This window comes from Monodelphis domestica, chromosome 4 (genome assembly GCF_027887165.1).
Source record: "Monodelphis domestica isolate mMonDom1 chromosome 4, mMonDom1.pri, whole genome shotgun sequence".
NCBI lineage: Eukaryota > Metazoa > Chordata > Mammalia > Didelphimorphia > Didelphidae > Monodelphis > Monodelphis domestica.
In genome coordinates this window covers 82,778,505-82,804,821 of record NC_077230.1, presented here as the reverse complement: position 1 = coordinate 82,804,821, position 26,317 = coordinate 82,778,505, and positions in this window count along the sequence as shown.

The following is a 26,317-nucleotide window of genomic DNA, read 5'->3' as shown; positions in this document are numbered from 1 at the left end:
TTTTTCAGGAACGTACAAAGGGCAAAGTATTGATTAAGAGCTTGCTGTATTCCAAGCACTATACTAAGTGTTGGAGATACATATTGAAAAATAAAATCCCTATCCTTGTAGAATTTATATTCTAAGTTCATAGGGGGGTAACAATACACATAGGGAAAGTGTTATCCAGAACGGGGCACTTTGGTGCAAAAAATAACAGAGACAGTGACCAGAAACCAAAAGGGAGCAAACAGATACAATCCTTACAGGAATATGGCAGTGTTGATTTGATTGTGGTTTCAGAATTGGTGAAAAGCTATTGAGTTGACAGTAAAAAGATGGTTCAGGATGAGCTTATGTTGAGAAGATGGCCAGGGGAGTAAGAAGTGAAGTATGGTAGGAGCATTCTTGAAAGAGTGAACTAGATGAGACAGTCACCAATTAGAAGTGGGAAGGAGACAGGGCAAAAGGTCAAGAGATGAAAGGGTTAAACCCTTAGAGGCAGTATCTCTGACCTGGGTCATTTAGTCTAAGGTCCAGCTGTATTTTTGGAAGTCTAGATCCTTACAGTGTTCCACAGATCACCCTTAACTTCTTGGCTTTTAGGGATAGGATCTCCTTTGATATGATCAACCCTGAAATGTATTCCAACTTTCATCTGCTGTGACCCATACAGTAAAGAGCAGTCTCTGGATAAAATGAAATATTCCATTGAAAAAATAATGTTTTCTTTTGATCTTAATATACTTAAAATACAAATAATATACAAAAGGATACATTTGGTATTTTTTTTATGGTTTTCTTTTTGAATGTGTGACCTCAATCTCCTTTATTACTAGAGCTGGAAAAGGATGGGGAGATTAATAACAGAAAAATCCTTGGGGTCCTTAGGATTCTTCTTAGTGCTATTTCAAAGCATGAGCATACACATCTCACAATTATTCTCATAGAGTGCTAGTCTACCAAAAGGCCACCTAATTAATGAGAAATGGGGACCTTCAGGAACTATAACGAAAAATATGAAAATGGAAAATAGCTACTCCCTTAACAAAAGAATGACAGAAAGCAGGTACATAAAAAAACAACCCCCTAAATTAGTTCCAGGGCCCTTTCCATGGCTAACCTTCTCAGTGGTCTCATTAAAAATGTTCATCATTTTCATACTTAGTCAGGGTTTTCCTCTCTGTAGGTGTTTTCAACCAAGAGAAACCATTTTCTCCTGTAGCTGTGTGCGCGTGTTTTTCTTCAGCTGTATTTTGAAGGGGTTAGAAAAACAAAGCATCCCTTGACTTCAGAAAGTGTCAAAAATTTCTGTCTAACTTCCCAGTCATCTCAGGTTTCCTGAAATCTTTGGCTTAGTTTATAAAAATTTCCTTCAAGTATGAATATTTCCCATCTTCCTCACCTCCTGTTTTCTAGAATCTGCAAAGCAACGGTTCCTTGCTGATTTGCAGTCCTTCTGACTCTGTTCCTCGGGAAATTGCTATTAAGAACCACAAAGAAGATCATCAAAATCACAGAATCTAATTTAGAAAGAGAAAATGAAATAAGACTTTAATTTGCTTCTTTGTGCCATTCAAAGCTTTTGTAAAATCAATAAATGAGAGTGGACCATCATAGCCTCCCTTTCTCTTAGGTCTGCCACATAGCAAAGATCTCGTACTCTTTGTATCACACGGTTGCTTTCCTTGTTACATTTCTAGCCAGCTCCATCTCTGGAAATGTTGAAGCACATCCAGTCCAGGAAAACTTTATCTAATATCCTGCTACAGCAGGGAGCAGGATGCCAGATAATTGTAATGCTGCAGTCAGCTTTCTCATCTACCTTCTTATGAAGAAAAGTCAGTCATGAGAATCAGAACTTTGGGGTTAGAATGGGTAGCTCAGTGGATTGTGAGTCAGGTCTAGAGAGATGGAGGTCCTGGGTTCAAATCTGGCCTCAGCCACTTCCCAGCTGTGTGGACCCTGGGCAAGTCACTTATCCCCCATTGCCTAGCCCTTACCGTTCTTTTGCTTGGAACCAATACACAGTACTGACTTTAAGATGGAAGGTAAGGGTTTAAAAATATAATAATATGGGTATTATTTGAGAAGTGTCAGGGTAAAAGTAAGGGGTAAGAGAGAAAAAGGGGCGCTAGTAAAGACAAGAGCCAGAGACCCAGAGACCCAGTAATCTACTGGAGCCCCAGCAAAGACCCCTCCCTGGCATGGGATCAGCCTATTTATAGCCCAACCCATGCCAGGATGTAAGAAAAGGGAACCCTGGGAAGAGCAGAGAATGCTGGGGAATGACATCATCAGGGAACAAAATTTTAAAACACACAGAGTATTTGTTGGCGCAAATAAAACCTACCTTTTGCCTCTCAGGGGAGACATGGGTACTATGGGGTGTTGAATGGCATAGAAATTGTCAGGCAAAGTTGCTCAGTCTATTGGCTTTGAATAGATTATTTCTCTTGTTATTATAGGGAAGAATTAAGAGGGGAATATTTAATATTAATATTTATGAATAAAATATATTAATATAATACACATTTCTATACAGAAAAATACAAAGTGATAAAAGGGGAAACAGGTAAGGGAATTTTAAAGCAAAAATGACACTTTAAAAATGAATACATAAAAAAATAAATATAGGCATGCATACATACATAAAGGAAAAGAATGCAAACTCAATGCAAAAGAGTACAGCAAGGTAGTGCAGTGGATAGAGTGCTAAGACTGAAGTCCGGAAGATTCATCTCCCTGAGTTCAAATCTATGATCCCGGACAAACCCAATTTGGCTCAGTTTCTTAATCTGTAAAATGAGCTGAAAGAGGAAACGGTAAACCACTCTCTTCTCTTTGCCAAGAAATCTGCAAATGGGGTCATGAAGAGTCATACATGACCGAAGACTGAACAAAAAAGGTATTCCAAGGATCAAAATTCCATCTATTTTAGATAAGGAGTTCATCCCTACTACAGCTGCTAAGTCCCACTGAGTCTTCTTCCCTAAGGTTTCTTGAATTTTTTCATCCCTTTCTATTTATTTTTTATATATATAATAAAATAAATAAATAAATCTCCCCCTCAAGCCATTGCTTTATATCTGGATTACCGCACTAGCAGTCTTCCCTTTTCCCCAGGTACCAGTCCTTGCTCTTGCCATGAGTGGGTCCTGTATAAAAATAGTCTTCCTCAAACACTACGAACATCACTCCCCTGATGAAAAGCTATTATTGGCTCCCTCCTGCTCCACTGTTCCATCAAAGCCAAAATCCTTACCTTCAAAGGCTGTCATTCCTCTACCTTCCTTCTCTCCTTAGCTCACTGTAGCCTCTGGTTCCTGCTTACCCCTTCTGTGGAGCCCAAGTTCCTGCTATCAGCAACCTGTTAGTCAGTTCCTAGGTAGGGTTTGCTACTTCCTACAACTCTGCTCACACTGTTAGTCTGGCTGGGAACAGGTCTCCCTTCTCACCTGGACTTCCATTGCTCCTTCAAAAAAGCTTTCTCTGCCTGATCCAACCCTGCTCTAACCTTCTTTCTAGGCACAGAATTGACATGCTATTTTAAGACTGCTATTTTGCATCTTAAATCAACAACTATTTCCCCAGGGTTGACTGGCACATATTTCTTTGTGATTATCCTGCTTTTTTGTAACCTTAGGGCAGCACGGGGAAAGGGAAGGCATGCTGAATCTGGCTCCAGGGGCCAATGGTTGGAATCCTAGCAGTGTCATTTACACAACGCTAGGGAACCTAGGTGGTACAGCAGATAGGATGGAGTGCAGCAACTGGATTCAGAAAGACTTCCTGAGTTCTAATCTGGCCTCCGATATTTACTGGCTGTGTGACCCTGGGCAAGTCACTTAACCCCCATTGCCTAGCTCTTAACACTCTTCTGCCTTGGAACCAATACACAGTATTAACTCTAAGACAGGAGGTAAGGGTTTAAGAAAAAAAAAAAAAAAGAACTGATACTAAGACAGAAGCTAAGAGGTTTTTATTTGAAAAAGAAAAAAAATCTGACTTGCCCATAGTTATGAAGTCCCCAAGGTAGTATGTCTCTGGGTAGCAAGAAATATTATTTATTTTTAATTATTACAGTAGGATTGGAATGTAGGGTTTTATACAATGTCCTATTGATTGCATCAGAATGAAGGGGTGGGACTTCATCACTTCCTAGTTCCAATATCCTACATGTGTACATTATTGCCTATTTATAGTCTGCCAGACCTTACCCAAGTGTTGAGAAAAGCTTAATTCAGTGCTTTAAATTTTTGAGGATTAGGAGCAGCAGGGTGGCTCAGTGGATTGAGAGCAAGGCTCAGAGATGGGAGGTCCTGAGTTCAAATCCGGCATCATACACTTCCTAGCTATATGACCGTGGATAAAATGGAAAGTAAGGATTTTTTAAAAAATTATTTTTAAAGCAAAAACCTGAGAATTAAAAAAAAAAGGGGGGGGGGCATTTTCAGATGCGCAGCTAAGTTTCTCAGTGAATTGATAGCCAGCCCCAGAGATAGGAGGTCATCTGTTCAACTCGGACCTCAGACACTTCATGTTTCTTCAGGTTCATGTGACCTTAGGTAGGTCACTTAATCCCAGTTGCCTGTCCCTTAACTGCTCTTCTACACCGAAACTGATACATAGTATCCATTCTAAAACAAAAGTAAGGTTTTAAAAAATAAGTAAATCAAAATAAAAGGCATTTTATGGAGTTTTAAGGGAAAGCTGAAACATGAATTTTTAACACTCATTTAGTTTCTTGTGTAAAATGTTTATAAACTGTTTTTTGAACTATTTTTTCAAATTCAGCATATAAACTCCATTATAAGTCTAGAATAAAATCCCTCACATTCAGATAGATTTAATCTACCAAATTACAAGCGGGCTTTTAACACAGACACATCCAGACTTACAACCCTAAATATGTAAAGTGCCAAGCCTGGTTACTACCGCTATTATTATAAACAAACAACTCAAGAATGATCTCGGACAGACTGTGGAGAAGGGACAAATCTGAAAGCTGGTTATTAAAATATTTTGTCTTTTGAACATTGTATCTAATTAGATGATTTAGAATATGTTTCCATGGTTACAAGACTCCTGTTCTTTCCTTGCCCTCCCCCACCCCCTCCCGTATGTGACGTGCAATTCCACATGTTCTTACATGTTCATATTATCCCAAGAGGAAGAAACAGACAGGGAAACAGACAAACAGAACCCGGCACAAATATTGGGCAAGTCACAAAACTTCTATAGCACCCACTTTCATTATTATTTATGATTATTTTCTCCTTTATCTCTATCATTATTATTATTATTATCTCCCCATAATACAGATGAGGAAACAAAGGGAAACAAGCTAGGTGACTCTTCCTGGTTCCAGGCACCTTGTTCTGTCCACTGGGCCAACCTAGCTAGCAAAAAAAGCATCTGGATGGGGAGAGCGAGTTCCTGGCCAAGGGCCCCCCGATCAGGTTGAAATCAAAGGCCTTCTTCTTTTTTAATGGGCCATAGACTTCGAGCTGGAAGAGAATTTTAAAATTATTGAGCTTCACCTTCTTGCTTCAGACGTGAGAAAACTGGGCCCCCAAAGGGTTAAGTTACTTGCCCGAGGTCAGACAGGAGCCATAAATCCAGGCCCGCTGATGTCAGAGCTAACACTCTTTCCACTGTATTCCACCTTGTGTCAAGACGACTCATCTTCCTGAGGCCAAATCTGACCTCAGACCCTTGCTAGCTGGGTAACTACTTAACGCTGTTTGCCTCAGTTTCCTCATTTGTAAAATGAGCTGGAAAAGGAAATGGCAAACCACTCTAGTAATTTTGCCAAGAAAAACTAGGGGGATGAGGAGCTGTTAACAAAGAAATGGACACGACTGAAAAATGACTAAACAACAAAAAGGCCCCTCCGAGACAAAATTTAATTGATCCAGACTTTTTAAATTTCATTTCCAGGGGGCAGCTGGATATCTCAGTGGATTGAGAGCCAGGCCTAGAGACAGGAGGTCTTAAGTTCAAATCTGGCCTCAAACACTTCCCAGCTGTGTGACCATGGGCAAGTCACTTAACCCCAATTGTCTAGCCCTTACCACTCTTCTGCTTTGGAACCAATACACAGCATTGATTCCAAGATGGAAGGGAAGGGTTTATTAAAATAAATAAAAATAAAATTTCATTTCCATTCCACAAATAATTTTGAAAATCCATTCTTTGTTTTTCTCAAAAATGAGAAATAAAAATGGGGATGGGAAACAAGAGGGATTTTAAAATTCTTTCTTTTCTGAGAGGTAATGAGGTATGGTACAGTGGGGAAAACCACTGGGTTGAACATCAAAAGATCTGAATTTGAATCCTGATCCTGCTCATTTCTACCCTTCTGATTTTGGATGAGTCATTAAAACCCCTTGGACCTTAGTTTCCTTTTCTGTAAGAAATCTGTGGGGGGTGGGGGGAGGAAAAGAAAATGATCTATGTCTTTAACGAATAATGCTTGGAAATGATCAAATAAAATATATTTAAAAACATAAAAAAAAAGAAATCTGGGGCTTTGGATATCGCTTTACTTATCTGTTATTTCTCTCAAACACTAGCAAAATAAGGGACTCGGAACTCAGGCACGGAACCATTCTTCAGTGCGGATGTTGGGCACCCAGTTCCTTGAACGCACTTGTTGAAGGATGAAACATCGTAAAGCATACACTGAAGTCACATCAGCAATCCCAGTGCAGTGGCCGATGGCATTTCCATCTAAAAAGTGTAAACAAGCTCACTCCCACCAGCAGCCATGCCATGTCTTATGGAATGTGCAGAGCTGTAGAACTGCGGAGGCCATTGAAAACTTAAATGCAGGGAGGCTTCCACGGGGCTGGAAAATAAGTATTTGCCTCCTAAGGTTCTCTGTTAGCCCTTGAATGAGTGCAAAGGTTTCTGAACAAATCAGTGTAATAGAGGGAAAGCCCAAAGACCCCATTGGCACAGGTGGAAAAAGGAAAGCAAACCTCTAGACGACCTTTTATGCCGATGTGTAAGGGAGAGGCAGAGAATTCTTTACTTGGCGAGGGATAGAGTGGATCATCAAAGACAAATGGATAATTTTAAGTATATAAAATACATAAAATCAGTGTCGTGAAAAGAAAAGAAAAAAGAACCAGCTGGATGGGAAAATAAAGTGCATCAAGCGTTACTGACGAGTCTGATATCCAAGATATGTAGGGAATTAAAATAAACACGACCAAGAGGCCATCAATAATAAATAGGTCAAAAGTTTCCAAAATAAAAATAAAAAGTATGAACAATATGAAAATATACTCTAAACAAGAGAAATGCAAACTAAAACAACTCTAAGGATTGATCCCACACCCAGAAAAATGACAAAGAGGACCCCAAAATGGCCATAAAACCAGAAACAGTAAAATTTTGATGGACTCTGCCTAGATATGAAAATTAATACACTGTGGTGAAGAGCTGTGAATTGGTTTACCTGAATTACAATTTGAAATCGTACAAGAAAAATGATTACACTCTTCGTGCTCTTTGACCCAAAGATCTCAATATCGGACAAACGCATTCCAAAGAGGTCAAAGGGAGAAAGGTCCATTATATAATAACCGATTCATAGCAACACTATGGAAACAAAAACCGCCGAGAGAGTAGGTGGATGATCATTGAGGAATAACCGAGCAATTGGTGACATGAATCTATGATGGATCCACCATGCAATAAGAAATAAAACACATGAGAAGTTTCCAGAAATAAGGGAGGATGTGTTTTAAGTGAAGATTGGCATACAAAATAAGCAGTGTCAGAAGAACAATATACACCAAAAATACAGTAATAAAAATGACAAAAACACTATAAGAAAGTTGAACTCTGAGTTACCATAATAACCAAACGCGTTCCCGGAAAACAGATAATGGATCACATCACCCTCCTCTTGAGAGGGAGATGGAAGACTGCAGAATGTTCCGACATTCTCAGGCGGGGTCACTCATTATATCAGATGGGTTTTTTAAAGTTATGTTTTCTTTGTTATGAGGGTAGATTATATTCAGAAAAGATGATGAACAAATAAAACTAAAAAAAAAAACTCAAACTTGAAGGTTTTTTTTAACATAGATTTTCTGGAATATTTATGGGAGGATGTAGATAAAATCCTCCTAAGATTTATTTAACTAAGATGGAAGGCATTTATGTATAAATTTGCAATATTGGTAGGAATACCTAAAATGATAGCATCACAGATCTTTAGAAGTATTTAAGTATGGTGGTGTGAATTTAACTCTTTAGCTGTATAAATATGCTGACCTATTTAAAAATATTTCAATGCCCTTTTTTTGGTGGAAGGGTTCAGGATTAGAAGCCCAAGGAGCTCAACTCCACTAGTGGTCCACATGCTCTGGTTCTGAATTGAGCCGATCTGTCCCTCCTTAGACAGCCTGGTGCGCTCTTGCCCTACCTACCAGGTGCTCATTTTGGTGCCAAACTTAGTAAGGAGATCCTGGTGCTGTTAGGTGGCTCAGTGGCTAGAGGGACGGTCTGAAATAAGGACCTCAAATACTTAATAGTTGTGCTTCCCCTTGACAAGTCACTTGACTTTTGTCAGTTTCTGCTTCTCAGAGTTGTCAGATTCAAATGAGGATGTATATAAAGTGTAATCGTAGCAAATATATATACAGAGGATAGATTTATTATCAATTCTACAACTTTGATGGGGATCAGGAGAGAACTTATTGAACGAAAACTTCTGGAATCCCTTTTTTTTGGGGGGGGGGAACATTTGTACATCTTCAGTCTTTGGAAGCTATTACATTCTCCACTGTTACTCAATAATTGGGCAGCTGAGGGGGCAGCTGGGTGGCTCAGTGGATTGAGAGTCAGGCCTAGAGACAGGAGGTTCTGGGTTTAAATTTGACCTCAGACACTTCCCAGTTGTGTAACCCTGGGCAAGTCACTTGACCCCCACTGCCTAGCCCTTACCACTCTTCTGCCTTGGAGCCAATACGCAGTATTGACTCCAAGATGGAAGCTAAGCGTTTAAAAAATAATAATAAAATAATTGGGTAGCTGGACCCAAAGGAATTGTGCCTCAGCTGCAGGAGGGGGTTTGGTGGAGGGTAGGGAATGAACAAGAATCTTGTAAGCATGGAAAAATATCCTAAAATAATTAATTAAATAAAATTTTCCAGAACTTAAAAAAATAAAATAAAATAAAAATAACTGGGCATCTTAGGGAGCACCTCAGGTGGCTCAGTGCATAGAAAGCCAAGCCTGGAGACTGGAGGGTACCAGGTTCAAATCTAGTCCCAGATCCTTCCTGTGCGACCTGGGGCAAGTCACTCAATTCCCCCCCCCCCCCCCTTGCTTAGCCCTTACCACACTTCTGCCTTAAAAATAATACTTAGTATTAGACAGAAGGTAAGGGTTTAAAAAAATTTTAGGCAACAGAATGAAGCAGTTGATTAGAGCATTGGACCTAGAGCAAAGAAGATCTGAATTCAAATCTGACCTCAGGCACATAAGATATTTTAACCTCTCTGCTTCAGTGTCCTCATCTATTAAATGGGGATAAAAATAGTACCTAACATTCAGGATTGTTGTAAGGATCAAAAGAGAAAATAATTGTAATGGGCTTAGTATAGTACCTGGATTATAGTAGGTGCTATATGATTGTTGGTTGTAACAATTATTGACTCAGCACAGACTACTTTCAGCTCAGAACTCTGGGGTTCATGGGATTCCTCAGCTTTAGCAATGCCAATATTGGGGACTACAAGAAGGGTCCATGCCTGGCTTCAACATATTAAAGACCTACTATGTATTTAACCAATGCTATATATATGTATATATATTGTGTATATATATATTAAAGACCTACTATGTATTTAACAAATGCTCTGTGTATATATATAAAAGACCTACTATGTAGTTAACAAGTGCTATATATGTAGAAAAGACCTACTATGTATTTACCAAATGCTATATATGTAGAAAAGACCTACTATGTATTTAACAAATGCTATATATATATGTATATATACACATACATATATATATACTAAAGACCTACTATGTATTTAACAAATGCTCTGTGTATATATATATATATATAAAAGACCTACTATGTATTTAACAAGTGCTATATATGTAGAAAAGACCTACTATGTATTTACCAAATGCTATATATGTAGAAAAGACCTACTATGTATTTATCAAATGCTATATATGTAGAAAAGACCTACTATGTATTTAACAAGTGCTGTATATGTATAAAAGACCTACTATGTATTTAACAAGTGCTATATATGTATAAAAGACCTACTATGTATTTAACAAATGCTATATATGTATAAAAGACCTACTATGTATTTAACAAGTGCTATATATATAAAAGACCTACTATGTATTTAACAATGCTATATATGTATAAAAGACCTACTATGTATTTGGCAAATGTTATAGATAGATAGATAGATAGATAGATAGATAGATAGATAGATTTTATCTTTACCCCCCTGAGAAGACATGTGCCATATTTTAAACAGCTAGTGTAAGGCTGGCTAAGCAGGGACGACGGTTCTTATTTCATGTGAGGAAGACAGCCCTTTGGTGATCTCGAGGAAGCCAGGCACCCAGCACACTGGACACTCACTACTTGCATATGGTTACAGGTTAGCAATGGGATAAGCCCGGGGCAGAGGGGCAGGGTGGTCCTTCTCTACCCTGAAGCCAGGAGAGTTGAAGAGCCAAAGCCCCTCCACATGCGGACGGTAGAATCCATTTATTCCTCCCCTGGAATAACTACCCTTTCCAAAAAGCAGGGCAAAACAAAATCTCTATAATTTACTTTTCTGTGGTGAAAACAAACTAGAACCAGCTCTAAATTGGGCCACTTGAGATCTTTATTCTTGAGTTTGGTGTTCTGTCTCAAGTTGTGTCTACACTGTGCCAAAGCAACTGGTTAATTCAGTGAAGTGGAAGGGGCGACTGGGTTTAAAGCAACTTAGGTTGGAGTTCAAATTCTACCTCTGACATTTAATAACTGTGACACTCTGATTTTCTCTGACTCAGTTGCCTTATCTGTAAAATGAAGCGATGGGACTTGATGGCCTTTAAGATTCCTTCCAGCTCTAATCTGGGATTGACACCTCCCTACCACAAGCCTTTCCCCACTCTAGCCATCAGTGCTCTTCCTAAAGCTTAGGCTAACCGTGACCCAGGTGTCTAATAACCTCCAGGGGTGGCTCCGAAATGAAAAATAAAATTGAAGGTCCTTCATCATCGGGCCCCTTGCTAACTTCCCTGTAGTTTTCTTTTTCTTTTCTTTTTTTTTAACTCTTACCTGCTGAATTAGAATCCTTACTAAGTATCTGGATTCTAGAGCTGACATAGAAAAGAAAAAATTGAATTGTCTTGAAAGATAGTGCAGAATTCCTTCATGCCTACAATAAGGAGATGTAAAGCAGGTATAGATTCTCTATGGTTTGTTATAGAGAACATATTTTGATCTGGTAATAGATTTTGGTAATAGATACCAAGTATTGATTCTAACGTAGAAGAGCGGTATGGGCTAGGCAATGGGGGTTAAGTGACTTGCCCAGGGTCACACAGCTGGGAAGTGGCTGAGACCAGATTTGAACCCAGGATCTCTAGGCTGGCTCTCCATTCACTGAGCTACCCAGCTGCTCCCTACTATTTTTTTTTAACCCTTACCTTCTGTCTTGAAATCAATACTGTGTATTGGTTCCAAAGCAGAAGAGTGGTAAAGGCTAGGCAGTGGGGGTCAAGTGACTTGCCCAGGGTCACACAGCTGCTCCCTACTATTTTAAAATGTCTATGTATCTTCAGCTTTCATCTCCTGGAAAAAGCTAGTAACGAAGACATGCGTGTTAACGTCTATAATTTGTGTAACAGTCAATTCAGTCAATATATCAGCAAAATGAATTTTTATTTAAGTGCCTGGTTGATCTAGTAAAAATAACTGGTGAAGAGATCTTGCATAAGCCTGTCCTTCCTTCTCCTTAGAGGCTGTGGCTTCATTACCTCTATTATTATCTGCTTCTGCAGACAGGATCTTCCCTTGAAGGGATTTTTCAGCACCACTGCAAGAATCAAACAATGAAGCATTAATGGCGACTCCTCGAGTAGACATTGCTGACTGAGGTTCTTCTAAATACTCCCATAGTTTAAATACAGAACAGTCCGTTCTTTCACCACTGTGGAATGAGCACAAAATCTGTAAATGAGCTCTCAGGGCATCCTCTGTCTCAAGTGAAATCCTGTTTCAAAGTTCTCTCTTGTAGCCTTGGAGACTGGTGAGATGGGGGTGGGAAGCCCCTATAAGAAGGCCATTGTGTGCCACTGTAAAATCTTAGGGAGATGCCTTCTCAATGTAGGCCATGAATATCTGGATTCTGGAGCTGGGAGGGGAAAAGAAGCCTGACCTGTCTCAAAAGATAGTGCAGAATTTCTTCCTGTCCACAATAAGATCTAAAGCAGGTACAGATTCAGTGCTGTGGGTTATCGAGAAGACACAGAATGGTCTAGTGGATAGAATCCTAAAAAAGAGTCCCGAGTTCAAACTCTGATTCACACATATTTCTGGGCTCTGTGGCTCTAGGCACGTCACTTAATCTCTCTAAACCTCAATATTTTCATCTAAAAGCGCCGCCCATTTCACAATTTTTCTATAAGGACTGAATGAGCTTTAAGACCTTATAAATTCTATAGCCCTTAAAATGCTGTGGAATTAGGAACTATATTTTGCTTTTCCCTACTCTGAATTCTTAAAGCACTTTGTACTTCTATACATTTATCACATTTCTTTAAAAAATGTCATTGACATGAATCATGGAACCATGGGAATATTTTCTTAATTAATCAATTGAATATAATTAAAAAATAAAATAAAATAAAGAGGAATAAAATGACTGCCCTAAAAAAAAAGTCTTAGAGTCAGTTTTCTCTATTTTCTTGGATGCCACAGTAACCAAGTGGCAAGATTGACTCAGGAAGACCCAGGCTCAAGTTTTATTTCTTTTCTTTTCTTTCTTTCTCTCCCCCCTCTTTCTCTCTGTCTCTCTCTCTCTCTCTCTTTCTCTCTCTCTCTCTCTTCCTTCCTTTTTCTTTCTTTCTCTCTCTCTCTCTTTCTCTTTCTTTCTCTCTTCCTTTCTTTTTCTCTTTCTCTCTCTCTTCCTTCCTTTCTCTTTCTTTCTTCCTTCCCTTTCTTTCTTTCTTTCTTTCTTTCTTTCTTCCTTCCCTTTCTTTCTTTCTTTCTTTCTTTCTTTCTTTCTTTCTTTCTTCCTTCCCTTTCTTTCTTTCTTTTTCTCTTTCTCTCTCTCCCTTCCTTCCTTCCTTCCTTTCTCTCTCTTTCTTTCTTTTTCTCTTTCTCTCTCTCCCTTCCTTCCTTCCTTCCTTCCTTTCTCTCTCTCTCTCTTTCTTTTTTCTTTTTCTCTTTCTCTCTCTCCCTTCTTTTCTTCCTTCCTTCCTTCCTTCCTTCCTTCCTTCCTTCCTTCCTTCCTTCCTTCCTTCCTTCCTTCCTTCCTTCCTTCCTTCCTTCCTTCCTTTCTCTCTTCTCTCTCTCTCTCTCTCTCTCTCTCTCTCTCTCTCTCTCTCTCTCTCTCTCTCTCTTTCTTTCTTTCTCTTTCCCTATTTCATTCTCATGTTTCCTCCTCAGAATTTTTTTTCATTTTATTTAATTGATTAATTAAGAAAATTTTTTCCATGGTTACATGATTCATGTTCTTTCCTTTCCCTCTTCTCAGTCCCCTCCCATACAGGCTCAAGTTTTCTGAGGGGGAGTTAAACTTACTTGATTATGAGATTCTGACCTTTAAAATACTAAACTCAAGTATTTTTATGTTAAAAAAACATGCATAATGATAGTCCCTCCCCTACCATCTGATATAATATGTAGATCTGAAGGTATATTATAAATATGAGTTACCATTATCAAGATTGATGTCATTCATTTTTTTCCTCCTTCAGTGCCTAACATAATGCCAGCCCTAATGAATAAATTAAATTTGTATTACTTTTTCATTAATTTGCATTTATGAATGAGATTCGTTTTAATTTCCCCCTAAACATTTCGATCAAGGCTCCTTTTAAGCAGAAGCTAATACACTAACGTGGATGACCGGGCATTTTCATAGGATGAATATGTTCTACAAATTTGTTGAAGTGGATGCAAGAGAATGCTGAGACAGCAACAAGGCACCCCAAAATGTTTTGGTTTTGCTTTAAATTACAACTCTTCCCTTACAGCCTAAAAACAATAGTAAATATTGGTTCTGAGACAGAAGAGTGATAAGGAGAATGAGGTCAAGTGAGTTGCCCAGAATCCCACAGCTAGGAAGTGTCTGAGGTGAAATTTAAATGCAGGACCTTCCATCTCTAGGCCTGGCTCTCTATCCAGTGAGTCATCGAACTGCCCTTAACCCCAAATGTTGTGATATAAGCTACTTTTACCCTCAAGAGCTACAACCACAGATAAAGCCCAAATACAGGAAAAATTGGTTACAATTGCCACCAGACATGTGGAAAATGATGATGATGTTCCAGAAGAATGGTGAAAAGATAAGACACAGGATTTGGCATGAGGAAGACCAGGGTTCCAATCCTGTCTAAAACAGACGCTGTATGACTCTGGCAAGCCCTATAAGTCCAGTCAAGCCAAACAACATTTATTAAGAACTTACTAAATGGAGAGAGGGGCAGAATCAAGATGGCAGCTCAGTAGCAGTGAAAGCTGAAGCTGCTTGAAGAATCCTCCCAAGCCAACCTTAAAATTGTACCTCAAAATGACTGAAGTTACCAAAACAACAAAGAAACAGAGTGTGTTCTCCTGTGGAAAACAACTTGAAAGATAGGCAGGAAGAGTAGACTTTTTTTCATGGGAAAAGGGGGATCTAGAAGTAAAACTGCACCCAAAGGAGTGTTGGCCAACCACTCCACAAGTACTCTACCAGGTTCCAAGCTGGGCATAGGCCAACTTCAGGATCCCAGAATGCAGCCTAAGCCAACAGCAGAGCACTCCATAACCTCCCCTTAAAAGTCCGAAGCCCTGACACTAGCCCGCAGTGAGGCCCTTTCAAGCCTATGGTGAAGTGCCAAGTCTCAAGACAAAATAGCTCACAGTACTGGGTTCTGCAAGCCACCAGCAATGAAGACAGAATCAGTGGTTTCCAAAACTCCCTGTTCAATGACAAAAGAGGCTGGGAAAATGAGCCAACAGCAAAATAGAAAATAACCATAGAAAATTATTATGGTGACAAACAAAAGCAAGGCACTGATTTTGTAGGGAACAATGAGATCCAAGAAACCACATGCAAAACTTCAGGGAAAAAAATGGAAATTTGTCTAAGGCACTAGAAGAGCTCAAAAAAGAATTAAAAAGTAAAACAAGAGAGATAGAAGAAAAATGGGGAAAAAAGAAATGAAAATACTAGAAAAAATAAAGTAACAGCTTAAAATGTAAAATTAGTCAAGTGGAAAACAAGACACAGAGATCCAGTGAAGAAAAGAGTTTCTTAAAAAATAGAATTGATACTACTGGAAAAGGAGGTAAAAAAAATGAAGAAAAGAGTTCCATAAAAAAGTAGTATGGACCAAATGGAAAAAGAGCATCGAAAGGTCATGGAAGAAATCAGTCTTTAAAATTAGAAATGGGCAAATAGAAGCTAATGACTTTATGAGACATCAAGAAACAATAAAACAAAATAAAAATAGAAGAAAATAGGAAATAGCTCATTGATAAAACAACTGACCTAAAAACAGAGCCAGGAGAGACAATCTAAGAATTATTGTATTAACTGAAAATTAGGAACCTACTATGAGCCAGGCACTTGGTTAATCTCTCTGTGACTCAGTGTCTTGATTTAAAAAAATGAGAAGTGGGAAATTTGAATTCATTAGCCTCCAAGATTCCTTCTATCTCTAAATCTATTATCTATAGCGATCTTCATGCATAGCATTTATAGATCAAATAAATATTTAGATAACCTGGATCTCTTTGTGTATGCAAATTGTTTAAAGTCACAGAAGGCTTACATGAATGAACCATTAAACTTTCAGTTACAATCAGTTGTTAGAAAGTAGGTACAAATGAAGACACCAGGAGCACTGAATGAATTCATTGTCATACATGTCCTTTATACTCCTTTGTATTCTTAAGTATCCTCTAGTTAATGAGTGGGCCCATTTGAGATGCTTTAGATCAGTTCTTTCTTAAATCCTTACTTTCTATTGTTGTATCATTTCTAAGACAGAAGTGCAGCAAGGGCTAGGCAACAGAACTTAAGTGACTTGCCCAGGGACACACAGCTGGGAAGGGTCTGAGGCCAAATTTGAACCCAAGTCCTCTCTAGGCCTGGCTCTCTATCCACTGAGCAACCTTACTGTCCTTTAGATAGGGGATTCTTAACATTTTTCATGTGTCCTGGACCCATATGGCAAGTGTGATAAAACCTATGAACCCCTTCTTAGAATGATATTTTTAAAACTAAAAAAAAAAAATTAGAATTGCAAAAGTAAATTATATTGAAAAACAATTATTTTTTAAAAACTACACTCTAAGTTAAAATCCCATACACATACCAACGATGTTAATCTTTCCTTATGAATTATTTCTCAAATTATTTTTCAATTGATTTGTAGCTCTTGATGAGCTTCCCTTTTCCTGTGTTGACAATTGTTCCATTTCCTTGAGTTTAACTTGCTCTCCTTTCAGAATATATTTACATAGTTCTTTTTTATCTTAATATTTAACCAGGAATCACAATTCATCAAAAAAGATTATGGAGTTTGTTTAGTTTTATTAATGCCTGGTCTTTTGGTTCAGTAACATATATTTATCTTGAGTTTCCAATAAAATAGCCTCCAGACTTTGGCAAGGTTATTTACTTTTTAAACTCTTCCTTCTAATTTTTCTGATTAATTGACTTAATTCTTTTATAATTTCTCCTTAGAGCTAACTGCCACCTTAAAGCTTTTAAGCTATAAAGACTTTGGGGGTGGGGGACAGTTAGATGACTCAGAGGACTGACAGCCAAGCCTAGGCACTGGAGGTCCTGAGTTAAATCTGGCCTCAGACACTTCCCAGCTGTGTGACCCTGGGCAAGTCACTTAACCTCCATTGCCTACCTCTTACCACTCTTCTGCCTTAGAACCAATACACAGTATTGATTCTAAGATGAAAGGTAAAGGTTTAGAAAAAATGAAATAAAATAAAAGTGAGGAACCATATAACATGTTTTGGGGGGTTTCTTTCTTCTTCCAAAATGTTGGCTCTTATTGAGTTTTATTTCTTATTAGTGTTTCACCTATAATATTCCTATGTCAGGTCATTAGTCAAAATTAAGTCCATTATATTTCCATTCTAATAGAGGATCTCAAAATAAAATATTTAAGGAAATAGTTATTCGACCTAGGGGTAGTATAGTGGACAGAATACCAGGCCTGGAGTAGGGAGGACCTAGGTTCAAATCTGGCCTCAGCTGAGTGACCCTGGGCAGGTCACTTAACCCTCATTGCCTAGTTCTTGCTGCACTTATTAGAATTGATCCCAAGACAGAAGGAAAGGATTAAAAAAAAAAGGAAAGTTATTCATCCCTGTCAAAAGTTTTACCTCCACATTTCATTTTTATGAGATACTGCCAAGGTGTGTTTGAGGCTGGATTTGAACTTATGTCTTCCTGACTCCAGGTCCAGGGCTCTATCCACTGAGCCAAAATAACATTGTATTGTCTAGTTATTTGTGGGAATGGATTATTTTTGCTAGGATACTTAATCTCTTTGAAGAAGAGGGACTCTAGTATAGTTAGAGAACACGACTAAGAGTCAAGGAAGGAAGGAGGAAAGGAGGGAAGGAAGTAAGTTAGGAAGGAAGGAAGGAAGGAAGGAAGGAAGGAAGGAAGGAAGGAAGGAAGGAAGGAAGTAACGAAGGAAGGAAGTAACGAAGGAAGGAGGAATGCAGAGAGGAAAAGGAGGGAGGAGAGAAGAAGGAAAGCAGGAAGGGTAGAAAGGAGGGAGAGAGGAAAGGAGGAAAAGAGGAAGGAAGGGAGAGAAGAAAGAAAAAGGGAGGAAAGCAGGAAGGAAGAAAGGAAGGGAGAGAGCAAGGGAAGAAGGAAGGGAGGGAGGGAGGAAAGGAGGAAGAAAGAGAAGGAGGAAGTGTAGAAGGGTGAAAGGGAGGGAGGAAGGAAAAAAGGAGAGAGGAAGGAAAGAAAGAAGGAGGGAGGAAGAAGAAAGGAGAAAGAAGGAGGAAGGTAGGGAGGAGAAAAGCAGTTATTATGTACCAGTTACTTTGCTTAGTGCCTGACAAATATTATCTCATTTGCCCCTCACAGCAATTCCACACCAATTCTGGGAGGTATTTGCTATTATCTTAATTTTAAAGCTGAGGAATCTCAGGTAAACAGCAGTTTAGTAACTTATGCAGGGTTTCACACCAAAAAATAAAATAAAATTAATAATAATAATAATAATAGCAGCTAACATTTATCTAGTGTTTACTATGTGCCAGGCACTGAGCTACATGTAATCCTCACAACTACCCTTTGAGGTAGGTGCTGTTATCAGCCCCATTTTACAGTTGAGGAAACAAAGGCAAAGAGGTTAAAAGACTTCCTCAAGGCACACAACTCATCAGTACCTGAAGCTAGAAAGGCTCTCAGGTCTTCCTGACTCCAGACTTGGCGCCCTGTCTACTTGGCTGCCCTAGCTGCCTCTGTACAGATTCTACCTCTCTAGTTAGCTGTGTTATATATTACCTCTCTTGCTCTTAATTTTCCTCATCTCTAAAATGACATGATCAGACTAGATGATTTGAAAGGCTCCTCCTGGCCCTAATAATGTCTCATTTATCTACTTATTTCATATGTAGAAGGAGGCCTGGGGCTCCCGAGCCTCAGTTTCTCCATCTATAAAATGAATTGGACTAAATGGTTTCCAAGTATCTTCCTGATAGGAATCTATGATCCTATGATTTTTTTCTACTTCTTGTATCTAATATAGTGTCCTGTCCACAAAAGATGTCTACTAACTTTTCACAGAAGATAAAATCAATCATTTCCTGAATATCTACTTGTCAAATAATTATTAATTAGTATTCATAAATATTAAGTAATTTATAGTACTAAATATAAATGTTTATTGATTTAATTCCATTGTTCAAGTTCTACCTCTTCAATGATTTACACTGAACTCGCAATAATTTATATAATATTTGTCTGTAACAATTGGCACTTACATTACTGTCATGTATTTCTTTTTTGTTCTGTTATGAATGGTTTAATTTGGCAAGTCAACTATGAAAAAAAAACAGGAAAATCAAAGTATTTTCATGGTTCAATTGTATGTTTTAGCTTCTGTCCCTGATTGTTAATGAGCTGTTTAGTCTTTTTATCTGCTCATTCCAACCATCCTGCCTCAGAAACATCTGTTAGACTTCTTTCTGTCCCTCATATTGCCTCGCATGGTGTCTTGGCTAATAGAGTGGGGAGCATCAAGGCTTTGCACTTTCTTACTAGCTCCTATTCAACACTAGAGGTTAATAACTTCTTACCAAACAGCCCTATTAACAGGTTTCTCCTTGGAGAGAATAGATGGTATCACTCTTTCAGACAGTTTATATAATTAAGTAACTGCTACTTATTCATTTCTAAATATTTTAGAACAGGGATTTTTAACCCATGGGCTGTGAGAGTTTTGTTTTCTTTTTTAATGTTTTTCTGGGGCAGATAGGTAGCTAAGTGGATTGAGAGTCAGTCCCAGAGATGGGAAATCTTGGGTTCAAATCTGACCTAAAATCCTTCCTACCTGTGTGATTTTGGGCAAGTCATCTAACCCTCATTGCCTAGACCAATTGCTCTTCAACCAATACTCAATACTGATTCTAAGACAGAAAGTAAGGATTTAAAAAATTATTTTGCTATTTCAATTTAACTGATTTTCTTTGTAAACCTGTATATTTAACTTTATGCATTAAAAAAAAATTGGTCTTAGAAACAGTATATTAGAAACAATTCATCTGAGAAAGGGTCCATGGCATCATACTGTCAAAAAGGAGTTGGTGTCAAATCCCCTCCCTGTCTTAAGTAGTTCGGATACTTCCCCTCCGCATTGTTGTTATTCAGTCATTTTTCACTCATTTCCAACTTTTTGTGAACCCACTTGGGTTGGGGTTTGTGTGTGTGTGTGTGTGTGTGTTTTGGCAGAGCTATTAAAGGAGTTTGCCATTTCCTTCTCCAGCTCATTTTTGAGGTGAGGACACTAAGGTAAACATGGTTGAGTAACTTGCCCAGAGTTACCCATCTTTTGCATGGAGTCCTTCTAATAGTGTTATTATTCCAGGGTAGATGTGTTTCCCCAAGCCAGATGTGCTATCTTGCACAAATATTCTGATAATTAAATAATGGTGTTTGTTATCGATCCCAAAGATCCCATATGGAAGGCTCAACAACAATTCATCAGGGTCACTTCCTCAAATAAGAGCAATTCTCTTCCATGACATTTTGATGTAAGAAAAAAACATTTCATTTAAAATAAACTTGAAAAGCCTGTAAAAGTCACACTGGATAACTTTATTTGCTATTACAGCCTAGAAATAAAACTTACCAAAAAGAAAAATCCTTGATGAGTCCCTGAAATGTCAGAACATCCGAAAATGTATATCCTAGATACACAAGCATATGAGGACCTTGGATGTGGCCCCCTTAGTATGCTCAGATCCACAGAAATGCCTAATCAATCTATTGAATTTCAGGGCTTGAGTCCCTACCATTGTTGGTTTGTTAGAGTCTAATAACCCAGGTGACAGTGAGTTGGAAGCAAAGGTACTTAATGAAAAGGAAATAGTTAAAAGACTGAATCCAGTATGAACCATCCCATAATAATAATAATAATAGCTAACATTTATATGGAACTTATTTTGTGCCAATACTGTGCTAAGTACTTTTAAAAATTATTATAATGACTAAAGATTCTATATAGAAAAAAAGGATTCCAATTAAACATTGTCTTCTTTAAAAGGGAGGGGGAGAATGGGGAAATACATCAGTCATGCATTAAAAACTGTCGTTGAAACTCAGCAACACTGTGTATCTCTCTAAAAAGGAGGAAAAGATCACCAAAACACCCTGGGAAAGTCTTGAAGGCACAGGATTTTGGAGAGGACAAAGAATGGAATGGGAGGAAATGATTGGAATCTGGAGGCAATTGCCATTTTCTTCTACTCTCTCCTTTGTTGATATCCCTTGCTTCTCTGACTGAATCTTGCCTTTGATGAAACTTTTTTATTTTCTTTTTTTAGGATAATGCATGCTTTATTTTTTATATTTTTTCCAGATTACATGCAGATAAAATTTTAATAGTTGTTCTCTCCCTCCTTCCTTCTTGCTCCTCCTTCCTCCTTGAGATGATGTCATACACAAGCTATCATGTAATACGTAATTCTATGTTCATCATATTATAAAAGAAGATACATATCACTTATATTAGAGAAAAATTAATAGAGGCACTCAAGTGAAGAATGATGTGCTTCAATCTGTGTCCAGACTTCATCAGTTCCTTCTATGGCAGTGGGCAGCTTCTTTTGACAAGTCTTTTTGCTCAGCCTCTTACCAAATATTTGCTGATTGATGATGGATAACTAAAGACTGTTTAAGAATTAGCTATTATTGACACATGCTCTAATTTGGGAATTTAAGGGATCTATGATTATTGACATAGAAAATTAGTTTTCTACGTGAAGATCACCTGTATTTCTTCCCTTGCAAGCTTTGAAGAATTCCAGAAATGTTCTCTTCTTTCTCCAGTATTAGAGAGAATAAACACTGTGGTGGGGATTGTGGAACTTTCTCCACATTTTTTCATATATTTATATGTATTTCTACAGGATTTGGTATAAGATTTTTCCTTAAGTTGAACTAACTTAAGGAAATGCCTTCCTCCATCTTCCAAACATACTAGTCTCAGTTCTGTTATTTTAAGATACAAATCCACCCTCAAAGTGACATTAAGTAATTAATATTTCTTTAGTAATAGTTTTAGTAATTGGTTTCCCTTGTTCCTGGGTTGCTGCAATAACTGAGACCACAGAGTCAACTGGGTGGCTCAAAGGCTAAATAAAACACTTGATTTGGATATAGGAAGATTTGAGTTCAAATCTGGGCTAAAATAATTATTAGATGATCGACCTTGGGCAAAGTTATTAAACTATTTGTCGTATTTTCCCCAACTATAAAATGGAGATAATGATAGCGCCTACCTTTCAGTGTTGATGATAGCACCAGGCACATAGTAGGGATTTCATCAATGTTAAATTTATTAGATTCCAAAAAGTGGAAAAGCAAGACCTGAGAGGCAGTGTTACAGTAAAAATTGTACTGGATTTATATTCAAAGGAACTTCATTCCACTCTCAGATTTGTCTCTCCCTAGCTGTAGGATCTGGAGCAAATAACATAAACTCTTTAGACCTCAGTTCCTCATCTGGAAAATGAGGAAGTTGGGTTATACTGCCCTTTAAGATCCGTTTCAAACTCTTAAATCTAAGATCCTCTGAATAGTCTGTTGGGTCTCTGGGGCAGAGCCCAGCTCAAAAGATACAGAGAAGAATAGGGAGCACCTTAGAGCCTAAAATCCTACTGAGGAAATTGGTCCAAGAAGGATGGGAAGTTCTTGAAAATGAAATTCTGCCAACATAAGCAGAAATAATTCCAGAGAGAAAGAAAAGGGAGAGCTGTCTAAAAAAATAAATGTGGATACGCAGAGAATTCACTGGTTAATTTAGATTAAAGGAAGAAACAGAAGATGAGAGACCAGGCAAAAAGAGAGTATTATACATAGATAATACATGATATAAGCTAAAGCTTTGAATGAGCTGAGGTTGGCTTAGAATCCTAAAGATTAAAAAAATTTCTCTTGTTTTATTTTATTTAAATCTGCATTATCTATTGTTTTTAGATAATTTATCCAAGGCAATGTGAGAAAATACTTTGCAACTACTCCTATTTCTTTCTCTTTCAAGGAGAAGACTGTTTTGGGTGGGAGGGATAAAACAGAAATAAATAATAGAATGAAAATCCAAGTAAAGAGAGATGATGATGAAAGAATGAATACAATTGCTAAATTGCTGTCAGTCATATCAAAACAACGAGGAAGGGGAGAAGTTCCATAAGACTAGAAAGAGGTGAATATTACTCTAATTTCTTAAGAAAGAAAAGAGGAGAGTCAGACACTTCCTAGCTGTGTGACCCTGGGCAAGTCACTTGACTCCCATTGCCTAGCCCTTACTGCTCTACTGAATTAGAACCAATACACAGTATTGATTCTAAGATGGAAGGTGAGGGTTTAAAAAAAGAAAGAAAGAAGAGGGCATCAATCTTCAAGTTACAGGCCAGTGAGCTTTATTTAAATTTCAGGTGAAATTCTATAATGTATTCTTCAAAGAGATTATATTTGTGCATTTAGAAAAGGAAGTGGTAATAATGAAAAGCCAGCATGACTTCAGTTGGAACAGCTCATTCCAGACAAATCTCATTTCCTTTTTGACTATATTAGTCATTAGACAGATCAGGGGAATTTTTTTTTTTAACTATACTTAGATTTGGGGGTAGTGAAATGGCTCAGTGGATTGAGAGATAGACCTGAAGACAGGAGTTCCTCCTTTTAAATGTGGCCTCAAGATACTTCTTAGCTGTGTGACCCTGGGCAAGTCATTTGACTCCCATTGCCTAGCCCTTACTGTTCTACTGAGTTAGAACTAATACACAGTATTGATTCTAAGATAGAAAGTAAGGGTTTAAAAAAATAACTAAATAAATAAAGTATACCTAGATTTGACAAAGTTTTTTAAAGTTGTCCTTTGTGGAGATAAGTTATAATCTGTATTGGTGAAGGGAGCTTTTGTGCAAGGAGTTCCTTATACTGACAAAATCCTAAATCTAGACCAAAATACACACATACACACACACACACCCCTGTGTATTTATTTATATAACCTTATGTATAAACTACATATATGTGTATAGCCTATGTGTGTGTGCACACATGTATATATTGATGCATAAATATAAATGTACACACATAGAGCCAAGCATTATTAGAAGAGGAAAGGATTCCCCCTACTCTTTTTTTTTTAAACTCTTACCTTCCCCCTCTTGGAGTCAATACTGTGTATTGGCTCCAAGGCAGAAGAGTGGTAAGGGCTAGGCAATGGGGGTCAAGTGACTTGCCCAGGGTCACACAGCTAGGAAGTGTCTGAGGCCAGATTTGAACCTAGGACCTCCCGTCTCTAGGTTTGGCTCTCAATCCACTGAGCTACCCAGCTGCCCCTTCCCCCTACTTCTGCTAGCAATACAAATAAATAGATGCTAACTAGATAACAGTAGCGGTTGAATGATTGGACCTAAAGCAATCCTTAATGGGTCATTGTCATCATGGAGGAGAGATCCCTAAAGGAGCACCTCAAAGATCTCCCCTAAGGATTTTAAAAAAAGCAGAGACATGGCTATCATATTTGCTGATGACACAAAGCTGGGAGGGATAACTACTATTTGGGGTGCCATTCAGGATCCCCAAAGATCTCAAGATACTAGAACAATAGATGGAATCTAATCAAATGACATTTAATAGGGACATGTAAAATCTTATACTTGGGTTTAAAGAAATCAAATGCAGAAGTACAGGATGGAGGAGGCGGGCTAGACAATAATTTGTACAAATAGGATGTTGGGGTTTTTAATGGATTGCAAAATCATGATGAATTAATAGGGTGACCTGGCTGTCAAAAAAGCTAAAAAGCAAGCTGAAGCTTGACTTAAGGGAAGAATAGTGTCCAAGTGGGCAACATGATAATCCTGCTATACTTTTCTCATGCTGACAACATCTGAAATACCGTGATCAGTTCTGGGCACTACACTTTAGAAAGAACAGAGATAAGCTAGAAAGTGTTCAAAGGAAAGCAACAAGAGTTGTGAAATATTTTTAAATTGTTCTATGTGTAACAACATTGGATTAAACAACCTGGAGATAGTTAACCCAGAGGGGACTTGAGACAAACATGGAACCTCTCTACAAATATCGTATTAGAAAAATTTAGACTTGGGAGCAGCTAGGTAGCTCAGTGACTTGAGAGTCAGGTCCAGAGGCGGAAGGTCCTAGGTTCACATCTGGTCTCAGACACTTTCTAGCTATGAGATCCTGGGCAAGTCATTTAACCCCAATTCCCTAACCCTTGCTATTCTTCTGGCTGGGAACCAATATGTAATCTTGATTCCAAGGTGGAAAGTAAAGGTTAAAAAAAAAATAAGTAGATTTTTTTTGGTGTTTTTTTTTAAAATCCCCCTGTCAGTAATGAGAAGTTAGAAGGAAGAATGTTTCAGCTCATATTTAAGACAATAACTAACAATTTGAGTTCTTCCAAAACAGAATGTGCTGCCTTGCTGAGTTACTGTCAAAAAAAAAATTGAAGTTCACATTCTAAAAAAGGGGACATACATACATACATACATGTAAATAATTGTAAAAGGTATAGACAAGGTAATCTCAGAGGGAAGAAAGTGGAAGGGATAGAGAAGGGGGAAAACCAGAAAAAACCCAGTTTCCTGCAATGTTTGAGAAACAAATGGGATCTGGATTATAGAGTTTATGGAGAGGAACAAATTGTTTGAAAACTATAGTTAGTCAACAAGTATTTGTTGAGCAAGAGACAGAGACAGACAGAGTGTTGTTATCTTTAGAATTCTTAGTCAACCTTAGCTCCTCCAAAGTTTGGGCTTACATCATGCCATGCCTTCCTGTCATACTCCATTATTTGTCTGGATTTTATCTTCTCTGTCTTTTTTGAATCTAAATTGATCAATGACTTCTCTGTGCATCTACATTTGTTTCTTTGGCTGTTTCTTTTTTTTAAGAGCTCTCCCTTTGGAAGCTGCAGAAACAAAGGAAGCTAGCTTCTCAACATTCTCAAATTGCTCATTTCCAGTTTGCTTCCTAGAAATGTCAAGGAATCTCCCCTCAGAGGAGATTGCATCCTCTTCTGGGTTAGTTAGTCAACTGCAACTAGTTCCTGAATGTCTACATATGTTGCACAGTTTGTCTTTCCAAGGTGTTTTCCTTACTTCTCACAATTCTCCTAAAACCAGGACCCCAAAGCCTGCATGTGGAGATATTGTCCCATGTTTGCCGGATTCCTCTTGAATATGTCCTAACTTGGGCAAGACTCACCTTACACAAATAGCCATGTTACATAAGACATAAACAGTGCAAATGGAAGCTCATCTCAGAGAGAAAATACAAAAAGTTGGAGATGGTATTGGAGTTTGAGTCTTAAGGAAAACAGGACACAAGGAGTC